Consider the following 17833-nt stretch of genomic DNA (forward strand, 5'->3'; position numbering starts at 1 on the left):
ACAAGGCATCACATTCATCAGTGTGTTGCAAAATGCACTGTGCCCAATTAAGCGCCGAAAAATAATGCAGGAACCACAACACTGGTGGACTATAGAGTGGGAAAGCTGATGAAGTCAAGAGTATGATAGAATATAGAAGAGCTTCTTGTTGGGTGAGTTAGTGCATACTATTGTAGAAACAAGTTGCGCACAGAAGGACACACACAGGAAAAATAAACACAGGTAGGCAGAAAGAGCGCAAACTATCAACTATGATAGAATCCCGTCTGGCAGCGGGACGCATGTGGGAAAACATTTGTCATGATACTTACCATTCGATTCAGTACGCACACAATGATAAAACTTCTTCAATTTGAGTAAAGCTCATTCATCCATAGTCTTCAAATCATAGCTGTCTTCATGTTTAGTTCATGTTATTCAACCGAACGGCCTGTGCAGAGCAAAAGTGCGGTCAATGACACTGCCATGTTGTGTTGCTGCCCCTAAGGCTGCTGTATTTAGTGCCACACAGATAGTGTGAATCATGCAATGTTGACTCAAGATTTCTTTGTGTATTGGCTGGCTGCTTCGTAGGCATATAGATTGGCCATAAGATCTGGGTGAGGCTGCCAGAGAATGCTTTGCACCAAAGAATGAAACATAAGGTTAATTTTTCGGACTGTTTTTGCAGAAAGAAAAACGCTTGAGCAAGCTGGTATGGTGTTATGGTGAACCTCCTAGCTCGAAGGGCAAGGTCGTGAAAGAAGCAAACCAAGTGCTGACTCACAACTGAAGTTTACTGAAACGAGCAAGAAATATATAGACAAGCCAAGCAACTCTCCAAACCACACCATCGCCAAAAAACATACAGCATCATATGAGCCACTGTCACATATAAGAGGCCAAAAAGAGGCCAAAAGTATGTTAGAAAATTCTCTCTATGCCTTTGAGCTTCTTCAACAAAAATATTTTAATTCTTTAATTTTGCGTGTTTTTCTGTGCATTATATTTTGCATGTTATGAGTGAATTGGAAATAAGCTGTAATATGATTATCTCGGCAATCCTTTGGTCTTCCATTACAACCAGTAAAACAGCTAAGCAATTAAAATTACTTCTGCAAAAAAGTTTGTTCACTGCATTCTTTATCAGTTACATTGCAAAGTAAAATTTGCCATCAGGACATGAAAATATACTTGAAAGAAAAACTAGGCTGGTAAGTGTGAGATTTTTTTTTGACAAAATTCGGGATGATCCAAAAAACGCTGGATCACTTGCCATGGAATGGCCCACCGACATATTTCTTGTTCCTGTGTACATGGACGGTTACTTGTTTATACATGTATAAGTAGTCTACATGTATGTGCTTCTCACGTCGTCTTGATTTCATGATAGCGACGTACACCATATAGCTGCATATATCAGGATCATACTAACTAGCCACGCTAGTTTACCTTGCTTTCAGTCTATAGTCACAGATTATGACAGCTCACATAAGAGACATGTATAACACACAATGATCGAGGCTGCCTTACTCAGCTTTGGCTGGTGTGATAAAGATGAAGTGTGATTGCACGTGCGCACGCTAAGGGGAGAACGAAGTGAAAGAATACCGTTCTCTTCTTTGACTCTGTCGCATGCCGTGACCATTGCTAGACAGTGCGAGCAAGCTTCCCGTGAATCAAAAGAGATATCAGAAGAGGTCGCTCCCGAGGGCACATCAGAACACCTCAGATTCCTTTACAGCACATGCAATTGCCAAAAATACTGCAGATACAATGTCTATGCCGGATAACTACAGCAATTAGGCTATTTTACAGGTTAATGGTCGGAAAAACGGAATCTTTGCCACTGTCCTCAATGAAGGCAAGCCCATCCGCTTCCTGATTAACAACGGCTCTTCAGTGTCCACACTTGCTCAAAACATTTACCACCCATACTTCGCGGATACCTGCCTGCTAAAATCAACCATGGTTAAACTTCTGGACTACTCTAAGTTTCGGATTACCGTTCAAAGCTGCGGCTTAAAGCTTGAGCCCGGCCCGGGCCCACTAAATTATGCCTCTACTAAGCCCGGCCCGATGTACAGAGATCTCAAATTGGGGCCCAGCCTAAGCCCTGTGCTTGCATTAAAATTCTTGTCCTTGCAGGTAAACTGCTCCCTGTAAGCATGTAGACTTGCCACACACATAAAAACTGGCCAACAAAAAAGTCAAAACCAGGAACATTCGTCAGGCCGGCTTTTTGAGTGACCCCGCACATGTGCGCTGAGACAGCACAGAACTAAGAAGTTCCAAGAACCAAATAAAAAAGGTTGCATACACGTGAAATAAACTACTTTGCATTTTCTTAAGATTTCTGATCAGTTATATTTTATGGCTCAAGATAGATGTTCAAGCATCTTCACAGCTAAATGACTTATTTCAATGGATACAATTTTACACAAACTAAATGTGTGTCTGTATGGGTACAGATGGTGTTTGGTCATTTCTCTTGCCTCGAGCATTCTCCTGAGATCTGTCGACAAAGCTTTCCCTCGAACTGTAGCAGCCACTTAAGAAATGTTTTGTGGTGCAGTTGCAGGATGCGGGAGCATATTCATGGCCGATATTACGGCTTTATTTCAAACAAGCCACTGCTGTAACACCTTAAGTGTACTTCACTCAATAATAATAAATCACAACTCGAACATTGTGTTATATTCAGTTTCATTTTCGATTTGAATTCTTTATTCCCCAAGGGGGGTTTCAGTTTTCGTTATATATATGTGTGCATGTGTGAATAAACGTTATGTTCATTCGAGACGGCTGGACTCTGCTTCCACCTTTGAAAACACCACATTGGCGACGAGGATGCTGTGAACCTACCCCTACCTACCCCGACCCCGCCGCACCGTCCGGAACCGCCGCCATGAACTTCACCGGGCTTGCTCCACCACTGTTCTTCCTTCCGACGTCCGGCCATCCGTCATTGCCATGGGAGCAATGGGAGCATATGTTCAGCGTGTACTTGGTGGCAACCGGAGCCGCCGCATTCGCCAGAGCAGCGCAAGGCCATTCTCTTGCATTGTTTGGGGGCGGAGGGCCAGCGTGTTTATCAGATGTTACATGGAGGGACTAGCGCCGCAGCAGCACCGTCAGCGCCAAGCGCTGCAGCCCTCGCCCATGACAAGTCTGCCGCTCCTGATAAATACGACTCTGCACTCGCCGCTCTACGGCAGCAGTTTTTGACGTCTTGCAACGTTATCGTCCAGCGCCATCGTTTTCACTGCCGCAGCCAAAACACAGGAGAGTCCGTTCATGACTTTGTTGTCGCTCTACGGGAGATAGCCGCACATTGTTCGTTTGCTTCGCAAGATGATGCTCTGCGGGACCAATTCGTTGTTGGCGTAGCCTCCAACTGCGTACATGAGCAGTTACTGCTAGAGGGTTCCACACTGTCTTTCGATAATTCAGTTCGAATTGCACTTCAGTTTGAGCAAGCAACGGAAGAACTGAAGGAGCTTTCTGCTTCAGTCGAGGCAATTTCATTGCGGCAGTGTTGTAAACCATCCTCGAATCATTAAAAAAAAAAAAAAAGAAATGTGCAGCCAGCAGCTCCTTTTCAGCAAAAGTTAGCGAGGGGCGCGGGCGGCTCATGTGCGCCGCAGCGGAACCGCCCCAATGAGCGGAACCGAGAACGGAGTAGCTGCTCCGGTTCAACACATTGTTTCCGATGCGGCTTGCAGGACCACTTCGCATCAGCGCCGCAGTGCCCAGCGCATGGAAAGACTTGTTCATTTTGCGGTCTCAAGGGCCACTTTCAAAAAGTATGCAACCGCAAACGAACTCAAATGCAAGACCGAGTCCATGAAGTTGAGTTATATGAAGATGTTTCGTCATGTAGCAGTGCCGAGCAAGTTTTGACTTTGCAACGTTCCGCGCGTAGCGGAATTCGTATTCAAGTGTAAGTCGCAAATGTCACTTTGACATTTCTTGTCGATTCAGGGTCGTCTATTTCAATCCTGTCGGAACAAGAATACAGTCTATATTTTCAAAGCATTCCGCTCTTGCCTGCTCCACATGTCACTCTGTTAGACTACTCTCAACGGCCGATTTCCGTGCAGGGTTGTTTCCAGGCAGACGTTCAGTCAAGGCTGCACAGCTTCACTACGCTTTTATGTTGTTCACCAAGAAACTTGTCTGGTCAGTCTTGACGGCATTCAAGCCATGGATCTTCGCACTGAGGGTTCTGCTCTTAAATGCTTGCACATATCCGTTGCTCCGCTGTCGTCAATGACCTGCTACCTTGTTTCATTTCCACACCGTCAAGCGAGCAGCCCCGCAACAAAGATCTGCCGCCAGCCTTAGCAGATGAATTCAGTTCGCTTTTCAGTCCCGAGCTGGGTCTTGCTAAGGGGTTCATCCATCGCATCAAGACACAAGGCGTGCAGCCTGCAGCTTCCAAGCTTCGCCATCTCCCATATTCTCTCCGTTCTCCAGTCTCAACAAAGCTTCAGAGGTTATTGAGCCTTGACATCATCGAGCACATCGATGCTTCTAAATGGGTGTCCCCTATTGCTGTTGTTGACAAGAAAGATGGTAGCATCAGGATATGTGTAGACCATCGAGAGCCGAACAAAGCTATTGTTCCAGACAGTTTCCCATTACCCCATACAGAAGAGCTGCTTCACGCTTTGGTAAGTGCTGCACACTTCACAAAACTTGACTTGGCTTCCGCTTACCATCAAGTTCTTCTGCACCCTGAAAGTAGGGATCTGACAGCTTTCATCACTCATGACAGTCTTTTCCGCTTTAAAAGAGTTTGCTTCGGGTTGGCTTCTGCCCCAGTGGCATTTCAGAAGATGATGGCGACAATCCTCAACTGTTGCCCTGGAGTGTTGTTCTACATCGATGATGTGATCATTTTTGGCAAAACTGCAGAAGAGCACCTTTCAGATTTGAAGACCGTACTGCAAAAGATCAAGAATGCAGGCCTGAAACTGAACAACAAATGCCTTTTTGACGTTCCAGAACTCGAGTTCCTAGGGCATAAGGTCACTGCACATGGTACCTCGGCACTTCCAGAGAAAGTAGATTCCATAGTTAACACTCCAGTGCCAACTGATGTTTCCACCCTCCGTTCATTCCTGGGTCTCGTAGAATATTACTCCAAGTTTGTTCCACACTTGGCACAAGTGGGTGAGCCTATGAGAATCTTGCTTCGTAAAAATGAGCCGTTCATTTGGTCAGCTGAAGCAGACAGTAGTTTCAGGAGGGTTAAGGAAATGCTTTCCTCCAGTACAGGCCTCCAGATGTTCGATCCATCACTTCCAGTAATTGTGTCGACCGACGCGTCCGACTGTGGACTGGGAGCAGTCCTGCAGCATAAAAGTGGCCACGAGCTCCGCACAGTCGCTTTTGCATCTCGTACACTGTCGCCTGCAGAGAGGAAACATCCAGTCGGTGAACGGGAAGCACTAGCATGCATTTGGGCGTGTGAGCGATGGCACACATACCTTTGGGGTCGCCATTTCACTATTAGAACAGACCACCAAGCACTGGTGTCTTTACTGTCGACCCAAGGACATGGAAGACGCCCACTCCGAATCGCACGCTGGAGTCCATGACTGCTTTGCTGCAACTTCACTGTTGAATACCGCAAGAGTTCCACAAACACTATAGCAGATGCACTTTCTCGTCTGCCAGCACCTACCTCAAAAGCAGAGATTGCTAAGGTGGAAGTAATCGTCTCGTTCATTGAGCCAGCCTGTTTGACAAAGGAGAAGTTCAGGCAGGCCGCCCTTAATGACGGTTGCCTGGAAACCGTGAAGTCATTCATGCTGAGTTCCTAGCCGCCGAAGAAGTCCATACCAGAGGAGGCGAAACCATTCTACCCTATCCTATTCGGGAAGAACTGTCGGTTGCTGAGAACTTGCTACTGCGTGCAGAGCGCCTCGTTGTTCCATCCTCCCTCACGGCTCAGATCATCAGCACCGCGTACCAGACACATCCGGGCATCACGCGCACGAAGGCGCGACTGCGTGAGCGGTTCTGGTGGCCACGAATGGACCAGCAAGTGGAAATGACAATAAAAAACTGCCACATCTGCCTGGAGGCAGATAAGTCCGCCAAAACATCACCAGCACCGTTGCAACCTGTTGAGTGGCCTGAGCAACCGTGGCAGAAGCTTGGCCTAGACATTGTTGGTCCTTTGGCGCATGCAGCTTACAACAGATTTGCCATAATGCTTGTTGACTACCATTCTAAATGGCCAGAAGCACACTTTTGCAGCGAAGTGTCTACAAGCACCGTAAAAGACTTTTTAATGAGTGTTTTTGCCCATGAAGGCTATCCAGAAGAGATAGTCTGTGATAATGGACCTCAGTTCACATCGCACGAATTCATCACCTTCCTGCAAAGCAGAGGCATCCGTCTTTTGCATTCGTCGGTGTACTATCCCCAAGTGAATGGGCAAATAGAGCGATTCAATCGTACACTGAAAAACTTCCTTCAAGTTGCACTCCTCGAACGACAACCACTCCGGCAAGCAGTCACGGAGTATCTTGCCATTTATCGATGTACTCTACACGCTACCACAGGGGTCGCCCCAGCAGTTCTGCTACATGGTAGAATGCCTTGAACCAGGCTGGATGTTCTGGGCTTTTAGGCACCAGGATTTGCGGAAGACCCAGCCAAGGAATTGGCACAACTCTGTCAAAGAGTTCGGCGTCAACAGCAGAGCAGCAAATGCTACACGGACAAAAGGAGAGCTGCCAAGAACACTAAGATAGCCGTAGGCGATTTTGTCCGTGTCAGAAAACCACCAGTTCGGTTTAAGGGAGACTGCACGTTTTCTCCACCAACAAAGGTGATTGAGAGAAGGGGAGCAGCTTCTTTCAGACTTGGAAATGGCCGTACATGGAATGCCTCCCAGCTTTCCAGAGTTCCAGAGCCCCGGTCTCCTGGCGTACTGTCTCCTGCCCCTCCGGGCGTGCTGCCTCCTGCCACACCGCAACCCCTGTCTCCTGGCGTGCCGCCTCCTGCCACACAGGAAACCCCAGTCTCCTGGCATACTGCGGCCTGCTGAGCTACAGCTGCCTTCCTCCAAGACGCAGGCTCGGTCTCCTGGCGCACTGCAGCAGCAGTCTACGAGCCTGTCACCAGCGCCGACAGTGTGGCGTTAAAATTTAAAAAAAATACACAGAGCAACAAACATAGGACAAGCGAGTAGACGGGAACAGCGCTGTTCCCTTCTACTCACTTGTCCTATGTTTGTTGCGCTGTGTATTTTTAAAAAATGATGCACCAACTAGCTCAACTCACAGTTCTGTGGCGTTCAAAGTGAGCGCGCCGGCCACCGGCCTGGCTACAAGATTACCAGACCCATTAGTTGGGACTGATATGTACATATGTGTAAATATGTAAATACGTGTAAATAAGTACAGTGTGAATGTCTTGGGGTTTTTCTACTAATACCTACAGCAACTAATCACTAAAAATTCAATTTCGTTTTCGATTTGAATTCTTTATTCTCCAGGGGGCGTTTCTGTTTTCGTTATATATATATGTGTGTATGAGTGAACAAATGTTGTATTCGTTCGGGACGGCTGGACTCTGCTTCCACCTTAAAAAACACCACACATCGGCCCCCTATGTACGAGCCGAAGCCCAACCCGGGCCCACAAAATGAAACCAAAGCCCGGCCTGGGTCCATAACTATGGGTCTAGGCTCTTAGGACGGCCCGAAACGGTGCAATGCTCTAGTTTCAACCTTCAGGCCAGCTGGTTCTAGTAATGTTGCGTCCAGGCTTAAAACAAATAAGTAAGATTAAGATACAGAGCCAAACTGCCAAAAAAAAGAAAGAAAGCATTCTCGCATAAAGCATCATCTCCCGAAATGTCTCGCCGCAGTGGCTCCGTGGTTAGGGCACTCAAGAGCTCGATTCCAGCTACTGGGAGACTGCGTTTCCATACAGGCGAAATCAGGACACGCCCATCCACAGTGCAATTGTAACTCAGGAAGCATACAGCGGGAGAAAAGTAAGCACATAAAAAAAAAAAGACAAACAGTGCGGGAAGAACAGTACGGAAAAGTGCAAGAAGAACAGAGGACGAAGACAAGACAGGACATGCACTATGCTTCTTCAGCTACGATGATTTACCAACCTTCCCAAGCCTGTTCAATTCTCCTACTGTGCAATGTAAGCACACGTTAAAGAAGCCCATGAGGGCAAAATTCCCGAAGCCCACCCTCCAACTACAGCGCCACTTAGTCAATATCTCTTTGAAACGTTAAAACCCGCATACCATACCATTTTGGCAATGTGTCAGTCGGTACTGAGGAGAGAGGGAGGTCAGATTTGGCCAGAACGCACAGAACGCATAGGCTCAAAGGCTGATGGAGGTTATCAAATGAACACTGCCAGCCAGACATCTGATGATTCTGATTCTAAATACTGATAAAGTGAGAAAAGATATGCTCATGATGTGATAAATGTGTGCAGTCATAATGCAATGAACGCAGATGACATTGTCCTGCTAGCAGACAAGAGAGATGGGTTGCAGGAGATAATAAGAATCTGTTGGACAGAGGGTGCCAAGTTGGGAATGCAATTCAGTAGAGAGAAATCAGGGATAATGGTATATACTGATGACAAAGGCACCCCATTAGGGATACAGGAAACAAAGATTAACCATGTGGAGAAATATAAATATCTAGGCATATGGCTAAATGAAGGCAAATACTACCTGGACGAACAAGAAAGAACTGTCAAACGCAAAGGAAAGAGGAAAGCGATACTATGAAACACAGGATGCTTTGGAACTATAACAAGTATGAGGTAGTTAGAGGGGCATGGAAAGGAATTATGGTACCAGGCCTCACTTTTGGGAACGCGATCCTGTGCTTGAAATCAGAGGTACAGAGTCAGAGACAGGTGGGCAGATTAGCCCTAGGGGCCAATGGAAACACTCTGAATGAGATGCCCAGGGAGACATGGGCTGGTCGTCTTTTGAGGCGAGAGAGACAATTGGCAAACTAAAATACGACCAGAGACTGTCCGGAATGGAAGAAACAAGGTGGGCAAGAAAGGTATACAAGTACTTATATATGAAAAGCATAAATACAAAGTGGACAAACAGAACTCGAAAGCTAAGCTTTAAAGGGGTCGTGAAACGAAAATGTAGCAGCCCAGTTGCAATTTTCCTTGCTTCAGTAAACATTAGGCATGCCGATTCCAAAATATCTCGTCGAAATATTGCTTCTGCATTTAATAATACCATTCTGAAAGCGCAGCATTTTAGCGTGTCTGAAGCGACCATGCGACCCTGTAGGCCGGAATTAGAAGTACTCGCCTACGTCATATTTAGCCGTTTAGAAACTCAGATATAATCATTATTTCCCATACAATAATAGGTTGCTGTTAAAGTTAGCAAACAAAAATATATTACATCAATTATTCGCTCACGCAAACGCATTTCTTCAACAATACTGTCACGTGACGCGCGGTCGGCGGCGGCGGCGGAGCAGGACGGGTGGTAAAGCTCACTTTACGGGTGGTGTCTGCTTCTCGCTGCGCTCTGGAACAGAGCGGGAGGTGACGCTCAAGTTCAGATTTTCGGTAACGACGGCTATACCTCGCTCCGCCGGGTACTCCAAATGACAATGGTTCCAATCTAATTTGTTGTTGTTATTTTCTTTTTCTTTTTTTGTGAACATTCGTGATGGAGCACAACGTCTTGAGCAGTCTCATACCACCGGTACAACTTGGTTGTGCGGCCGCTGCTGTAATTTTTTTTTTATTATTATTATTATTGGCGTCATTAAAGATACGATCTAAATACGGTTCCAGGTCAAAGAAATCGACAAGTGTGTTCAATCCGAGTGGTGGGTGGAGTGTTTCAGGAGCGGGCGCCGCGGCGCGTACTCGTATATTAGTTGCTCGCCTCCGCGCTGCATCACTGAGAATAGCGTGTCGAGCTTCGCTTCCTTTATTTCGGCCGGATGACCTAACTATGGCACTACACGGAAAGCCGGAAACCGAACAAAAAAAAAAAAAAGGTTGCTACAATGCACTTGGGTGGCCCTTCCACCCTACGCGTTGTCGCAGCTTTGCTCCCCCACCTTCCCGACGCCTCTTTCGTAATCTTTCTAAAAATACGTCTACAGTGCTCAGACTTCGCCTATTTTTCCTGACAACGTTAGGTTCTGGGTTTAGGCGTGTTGTGCGGGTTTGAGTGCTCGCTATGCCAACCGTGTGCGTCGCGAGATTGCAGCACGGCTTCTCCGAGTGGAAGTAACGTTCGCTTTCACAAGTTTTGGCACACCGATTGGGTTCATATGTGTTCGTACTACTTTCTACTGGAAGTCCTAAATGAACCTCGGCGTCATTCGAAGCCTCGGCATGGACCGGAAACGAAGAAAGCTCACCTCAAACGATGCGTCGTACCGACGCAAAACCGCTGGCCCAGTGCATTGGCAAAAAAAAGTGTAGGTCGCGTGATAAAGGCAGTAAACGTAGTTGCGATTTGTAGCCTTACAGATATGTTTATTTGAGAACTACTCGACTCGCAGAAGCCACCAGTTCTATTTGATTGTTTCCTGCCAGACTGCCCTCATAGCAGTAATATGCGCATTTTGGATTTTTTTTTTATTTTGAACGATACCGTGAGGCCAGCACAACAGGTGCCCCTACCATATCGTACCACCCAGAACAGGCCCCAATTGGTTCCACTTCGATCACGTTCTTTCCACAGCACTCATCTAGTCCCATAGAACCTGATGAAGACTCCAAAGAGGAGGATCATGTTGAGCAGAGCTCAGAATCCTTCACATCATTTAAAAGACATTTCTAGGGTAAAAATTGTTCACCTCAAAAGCTCATACGCCCCATGTCCTTGCATTACGATGGTGTGATTACCAGATCAACCATCCAGGAGAAATGCATTCACGCAAGTGTTATTGATTGGAAAGGCGGATAGATTGGCTTAAAAGTTTAATATCTGACCTGCTACAGAAAGAGAAGAACAAAGAGGGTCGTGACTTGATTAAAATATATACAGAATCCTTCACATCATTTAAAAGACATTTCTAGGGTAAAAATTGTTCACCTCACAAGCTCATACGCCCCATGTCCTTGCATTACGATGGTGTGATTACCAGATCAACCATCCAGGAGAAATGCACTCACACAAGTGTTATTGATTGGAAAGGCGGATAGATTGGCTTAAAAGTTTAATATCTGACCTGCTACAGAAAGAGAAGAACAAAGAGGGTCATGACTTGATTAAAATATATACAGGAATAGTAACTTGCACCACAGTCACGGGTCAAGTCCTGTGTCATGCAAGAAGCAGCAGAAAGCCTGCACTGCCTGTAGAGCTTTCCATTTCTGGCCAACCGGCCAATAAGTCCTCTGAGAGAGGCCTGTTGCCAAAACACTTCAAAGAAGTAACTCAAGTTATTGGTTTGCACGCATATACTGGGACACACCAATAGTACACGCTCCAGAGTCTCCGTAATGTCACGTGTGGAACATTCTGGGCAGTCCGCCTGTCCAATTAAGTATAAATATTTGTGTGTGAAACCACATTTAGATGCAGTCTATGGAGAAAGCATGCATAATGGCATATAATTGGCAAGTGGGTATGGATCCACTAAAGCACTACCTTGTGGCCTTGAGCACAAGTAGATATAAGGAACTCAGTGATGTGTAGTGCCAAAGGCTGGTAAGGGTGTGGTGTTGAAAACTTCCAAAAATTTGTAATGCAGGCTTTGAAACTGTGAATTCACACCACTTCTAAAGTGGTTTCCCACAGATGTGGAAAGCCTCTTACCAAGGGGCCACAAGCTCAGCAGAGGTTTGTGGAGAATTATGCCCTTAAAAAAAAGATGAGTCATGTTCTGAGCGGCATCACCACAATTGTAGGCGACTGTTGCGGTGATACAGATCTGTGTATACATGGATAGAGTTGTAATATTCTCACCAGATATATGTCAGATTAAGTTGCTTGAATCTACTAATTGATATCTTGGATTTCTCCAGTATCCCGAGAACATGCAAACGCACCAAAGGTTGAGTCATTACACACAGAGGTTGGGTGGGGTGGTATGGGAAGTCGTAGCGTGATAGCATTTGTAATTAATGGCAGCGGAGTGTACGTGAAAAACTGCTGTTCAGCTGCTCATCATCAGTGGGTGGCAATGGTGTTGTGCAAGTAGTCGTAAATACACACAAAGTGGTTCGTGTGACAATTATGTAGATATTGGGCAGGCACGTGACATTCTGAAGTAACAGCACAAAACGTGGATGGGAGCACAAGACGAGAAGACGACACAATGTCTCGTCTTCTCGTCTTGTGCTCCCGTCCACATTTTGCGCTGTTACCTCAGGATGGAAAACCAACGAGCCCAACCTGCTATTCTGGCTAACATGCCATTGTTTGAGGTGCATTGTGGCAGCCAAGGTTTATCCCAAGCACCTGCACTTCTATGTACATGTTAAAGAGTACTGGGAGTGGTGCTCATATGGGTGTGTACCATTTTCCTGGCTCGGGCAATCAGATTGCAGGCGGGCTAGCACACACAGCCCAAAGCACATGTAGTAGAAGTTTGGACTGTCGAACCGCAAAGTCTTCAGTTCAATTCCTTTCCTTATATTTTTCAATTTGTATGAGTATCATACAGTCTGTGCTTGTATGGTTAAATTGCGAGGGTGTACATATCACCTGCGCTCCTGACCAACCTCACTCTGCATAAGTATTCAGCAAGCAGTTTTCGTTCCATCAAAAGGCTTTCACAATATTCAGCGACACAAGCAGCTACTCAGACAGCATCAGTGTAGCATTCTTGGAGCTTCGCAAATCTGTGGTTACATTGTTTACTAGCAAAACATGCACGGTATGTAGATATGTGTACTAGGACGCATAAGATGCCGTGACAATGTGGACTGCCCTTACGTCTACAGCTGCCCTTTAACACTGTTACATTCTAGCCTGCAGTGAATTCAGCAGCAAGGTTTCACAATTAAATCATCCCAACTTTATATTTCTAGACTTGACCCCAGCACCGACAAAGTTCATTGTATTACCAGCATTTTGGTGGCATATTCAACCAGCAGGCCAATTAACTCAACGTCATGCAGGTTCTAGTGCAGATGTTTTCATGCAAACTACGGGTATCATCAACGAAGGAGGCTTTACTATACATACCTTTTCAGCACGCTGTTTTACGACTGGTTAAAGTCTGGTACATTTCAAAGTATAAGGCACATATTATTGTATGCATGTCTACAGATTGCAGATTATGCTGGCTTGCTTCTGAATGAGACTGCAAAATGCTGAAAACAGTGGCCACCTTTCAAAGCAGCTTTTGCAGAAAACGGTTTGATTTTTCTATTCCCCATGAGCCACTATTTTTCGAGGTCGTGTAAAGGTGAACGCGGCAACTAGAAAATCTAGGTTTGTCAGTGCCACAAGGACCACCACTTTGTAGTACATTTGGGCATTATATAATGTTACCAAGTGAGTGTTAGAGACATGTTGCTTTCAAAATAATTTATTGGTTGGCCGCAGGTTCATCAATGCATACAAAATTTTTAGGCTAGAAGGAAGTTGACCTAGAGCAAGACATCTTTTATTCACGCTTCTTTGCTGTCTTCCTCTCTCCTAAATATACAAATGTGTATATACAGCTTCACAATCATGATGTGTTGAGGTCAGTGCTAAATAAAAAAAAAATGCATCCGACAAAGGTATAGTTAGAGATTGAGTACACAAAATTCATTCTAAGTGAGCCTATATATGTCTTGTAGATTCCAAGGGAAGGCAAGTATAGCAGGGGGCAGCAGAAACTCAGGCAGGCAGATAAAAAGTTTGCGGGGATCAGATGGATGCAGCTGACAGAGGATCGGGTTATTTGGATAGATATGGGAGAGACATCTATACAAGCAGGTATATACACAACTGCACAATTATGATGCATTTGCAGTCAGTGCTAAAAAAAATTCCACCCGTTAAAGGTATAGGTGGGGAGTGAGCACACAAAATTCATTCTAAGTGAGCCTATATATGTCTTGTAGATTCCAGGGGAAGGCAAGCGTAGCAGGGGGCGGCAGAAATTCGGGCAGACAGATGAGATTAGGAAGTCTGCGGGGATCATATGGATGCAGCTGATGTATCTGCGGTCAGTTCCAAAAGAAGAAAAATTCTACCCGTCAAAGGTAAAGGAAGGGAGTGAGTACACAAAATTCATTCTAAGTGAGCCTATATATGTCTTTTAGATTCCAAGGGAAGGCAAGTTTAGCAGGGGGCGGCAGAAACTCGGGCAAGCAGATGAAATTAGGAAGTTTGCGAGAATCATGCACCTGGCACAGGATCGGGTTATTCGGATGGATATGGGAGAAGCATTTGCCCAGCAGTGGGTGCAGTCAGGCTAGTGATATCAACAAGACTAACAAATGGATGAGTTGGTACTGATTCATCTTAAAACCAGCCAGAAGACGAAACACGTGAGAGGAGCACAAGACAAAGTTTGACTAACAACTGAAATGTTACTGAAGGAAAGAGGCAAAAGAAGATTCGCACAGAAATGCACGTGCACGAAAAACCCCCAAAGCAGTGAAAGCGTGGAAAGCAGAAAGGGTCTAAAAAATCAAAATCTAAAAAAAGCAAATTCCATATGGTCAAGAACCACTCGTTACAAAAGGGAAGCCACAGATCCAAGTCCAAAGGCACACTATACTGCAAAGGCTAAGGACGTATGTGTGGCTAAGAAATCGGTCAACAGTCTTTTGGGGCCTTTTTTACATGTGCATCTCTGTGCAAGTCTTCTTTTGCCTCTATCCTTTAGTAAAATTCCAGTTATTAGTCCAGCTGTCCTGCAATTCTCTCTTCTCATATTTTCCGGCTTGTTTCAGAATGAATAAGGTGATGACTCTACAAACCTTGCACAAACTGAAAACCAGTGTAACTGTCAGATGGAAACCTTTTTCTTATTTGGCTTGCATTACAAATAGGGAGGACTTTACTGTGATGTCTGCCGAGGCATCCCCAAAGCCAGTGCGCAAGCTGGCTGTAGCAGATGTAGTGGTGCCTCCTGTTGACAAGAGAAAAAGCAATATTCACTTTTCAGCATAGCAAAATGAAAATATGATTTAGGTCTTTTACAAATTTGAAAGTTATTCATGCATCTGTACAATTAATTCCCGTCTAACAGAAGCTGTACAGTGTAACTTTCACTATCAATTTATTCTCCCTGGAAGTATGGCAAACTTTGAATTCTGCTGCAGGTGATTGAGAGAGAATGAGACCCACCCAATATTAGAACTCCAGTGCAATCACAATTTGCTACTGCAGCAAAATAATGCCTGAAGGCAATGCAGCTTTTGACTGACAAAACCTGGTAGTCGTCTTACACCCTCTATACTAGTGTTGTGGCCGATGTCAATGTCCACGCTGATATCATCCGCATAGCACGAAGATGTTAAGTATGCGACTTATGCATTAAGCAGCTCTGTGCATGGAGTCATTCTATTCGAAGGAGCCATAAACTACAAGTGCACTTCTGTCAACAGCTCTCAGTTGTTTTCCCACAACACGGCACGTGCCAAACTTTCTGCAAGTGCCGCAAAACTACTCTATAACTTCATTTGCTAACTGTAAAATTTCCAACACTTACTCAAACTGTGGAAGTTTCGGTGTACTGGCCTTTGGGAGAACGTCTTTCTTTTTTTTTTTTTTTTTGGTTGTTACATTTCAGCACATGTAAAATGTCAGTGTCAAAGCATTTTGGAGAGGTTTACTGTGTGCAGGTGTTGATGATGGTATCAGTGAAGTCAATTTTTTTAATTATATTTGCACACTATACAACACTCACCTAATGCAAGTGGGTAAAAAAAAAACTAGCAAATAAAACTTTGAGTGCTGGTATGGTGATTGTTCTGGCAGCAAGTGGGGACAGGCTATAACAAGAGTTGTCAGGCTAGTTAGTGATCGTCTGCAGAAGCCAGTCCTGCTCTGTGTGTTTTTCTTTTCTGTGTCGTTTTTTAGTGCATTTTCCCACGGCTTCCGCAGGAGACAGGCTACTTCACTGCATGCAATTTCACTTAGCACAGAGTCCTCCGAAATGAGATTGCTTTTGTACTTATTTACTGCATTTCTTGTGGCATTCCTTATGTATTTATGTTTTGAAGTGCTGCACTTGCTGAAGGTCATACCTGGCTAATAAAACAAGCAAATGTGTCCGGACAGCGTCCCCCCCCCCCCCTCGTTACTTCACATCAATGTGCATGCCCTTTCCATTTAGCAAGTTCACACTATCAGATGATGCGTGTTTTCTCATTTACTCGTGCATGGAATTAAGCAAACCAGTAATTTGCATGGTGAAACGTCGTGCTCATGCGCTTCTACGAAAACAAGAAAAATATGAAAACCAGCGATGTGTTCGCGCTAACGTGGCGCAATATCAACACTGTAGACAGTGTAGATGATCGCAGGTAAGTAACGTTAAAGGGGAAGCTTTATTTTATTAACACTGCCTTCCGCAATAGATTTCATTACAGCATTTCTTGCTCGAGAAAATGAAAAACAGGTGCCGCTTGTTCAAGTTATGTCGCCTTTCGCTCAAGGTTCTTACCTTGTGTTCTCGACTAGCAGTCCATGATCAAGAAGCATTTGGAGTAAATGCGGATGATCTGTAACACCCAGACGGCTGCTTCAACTACGTAGTCGCCGCCGGGATCTCGCCAGATGCTCTCAAGAGCAGTCGGCATCGGCACGCACCGCCCGCAGCTGCACCTGTTCGAAAGCTTCGGTTAGCGATTGCGCACTCTCGCAACGGTCAAACGTAGGCTAGGCTGCAAGACTCGGACATACATACCAATGCGTAGTTCCGAAACGGCTGGGATCGGGAGGCTGATGGTCGGGGCTTCTGCAAGCCGGAGTTGTGCCGCGGTTACCGCGGCCTCCATCCAGGATCCATCTTCGCCGACCTGGCACCCGAAAAGTTGCGTCGGCGTAAGGCTCAAAGCCCACGATGTAACCATGTTTTAACAGTAGCGACTATATTCTAGTTCACTATAGCAGCACAGCGACGCTGGAACCCACGGAGGAACCTAGGCGTCGGCCATATTAAAAAACCCTGTGCGAACGTAGAGTAGGGCACAATTAGAACCTCTAAAATACACCGAGCTTGGTCAACTTTGGCTCAGTAGGCTCCGGCAACGGGAGCTTCTCATTGGCTTAGCGCTATGACGTACCTGTTGAGTTGAGGAGGACGCGCGCTAGGAAACCGAAATTCTGTTTTTGTCGCTATTAAATCAACGCGGGCGAAGAAACGAATCGAGGTATATTATATGATGCAGGACAAGGATTCCATTTAACTAAGCCGTGCAAAATTTCCGGAAAACGTTTCACGACCCCTTTAAGTACAGCCGCCCTGATTTTTAACAATATAGCGCGAGCATCGACCAAACTGCTGGTCAGCGCCTTATAACGGCGATAAGCGTGCAACACGGCGAGAGTTCGTGCATGCGCAAGAATGTGGAACGTCGCAAACAGATACTGGGGCAGGGCGTGTGTTTTTGTGATCCGAACAGCGTAGCAGAAGACGCTCTCTCTCCGTGCGCGTGCGCGAACTCTCGCCGTGTTGCATGCTTATCGCCGTTATAAGGCGCTGAGCAGCAGTTTGGTCGACGCTCGCGCTATATTGTTAAAAATCAGGGCGGCTGTACATACAGACGATTAACGGGGGCACAGCAAGATAGTAACGTGGAAATGGAGGTAAAAACAGAAAGACGGCTGTGGGAGGCGAGAATGCAGGAAAAATCAGCGCTGAGTGTATACAGAAATCGAAAGCAGGGCATAAGGAGGGAAAATT

At 45.6% G+C, this 17833-nt stretch overlaps 1 protein-coding gene, 1 long non-coding RNA gene and 1 pseudogene across 2 annotated transcripts in view; 1 reads left to right on the forward strand and 2 right to left on the reverse strand.

Annotated features, from left to right (window-relative positions):
* The window catches only part of LOC146177848 (BTB/POZ domain-containing protein KCTD3), a 178325-nt gene that overhangs the window by 157406 nt on the left and 3086 nt on the right, over nucleotides 1-17833 (reverse strand). The gene's annotated exons all lie outside the window — the stretch shown is intronic.
* Nucleotides 2867-3542, forward strand: LOC146177851 (uncharacterized; annotated as a pseudogene).
* Nucleotides 14947-16921, reverse strand: LOC146177852 (uncharacterized). The gene is made up of 3 exons (XR_014701378.1): nucleotides 16835-16921; nucleotides 16592-16752; nucleotides 14947-15052 (listed from the first exon to the last, which is right to left on the reverse strand). It is a non-coding gene; the product is annotated as an uncharacterized LOC146177852 (long non-coding RNA).

This window comes from Amblyomma maculatum, chromosome 10, assembly GCF_055883805.1.
Source record: "Amblyomma maculatum isolate TAMU_Amacu chromosome 10, ASM5588380v1, whole genome shotgun sequence".
Taxonomy (NCBI): Eukaryota; Metazoa; Arthropoda; class Arachnida; order Ixodida; family Ixodidae; genus Amblyomma; species Amblyomma maculatum.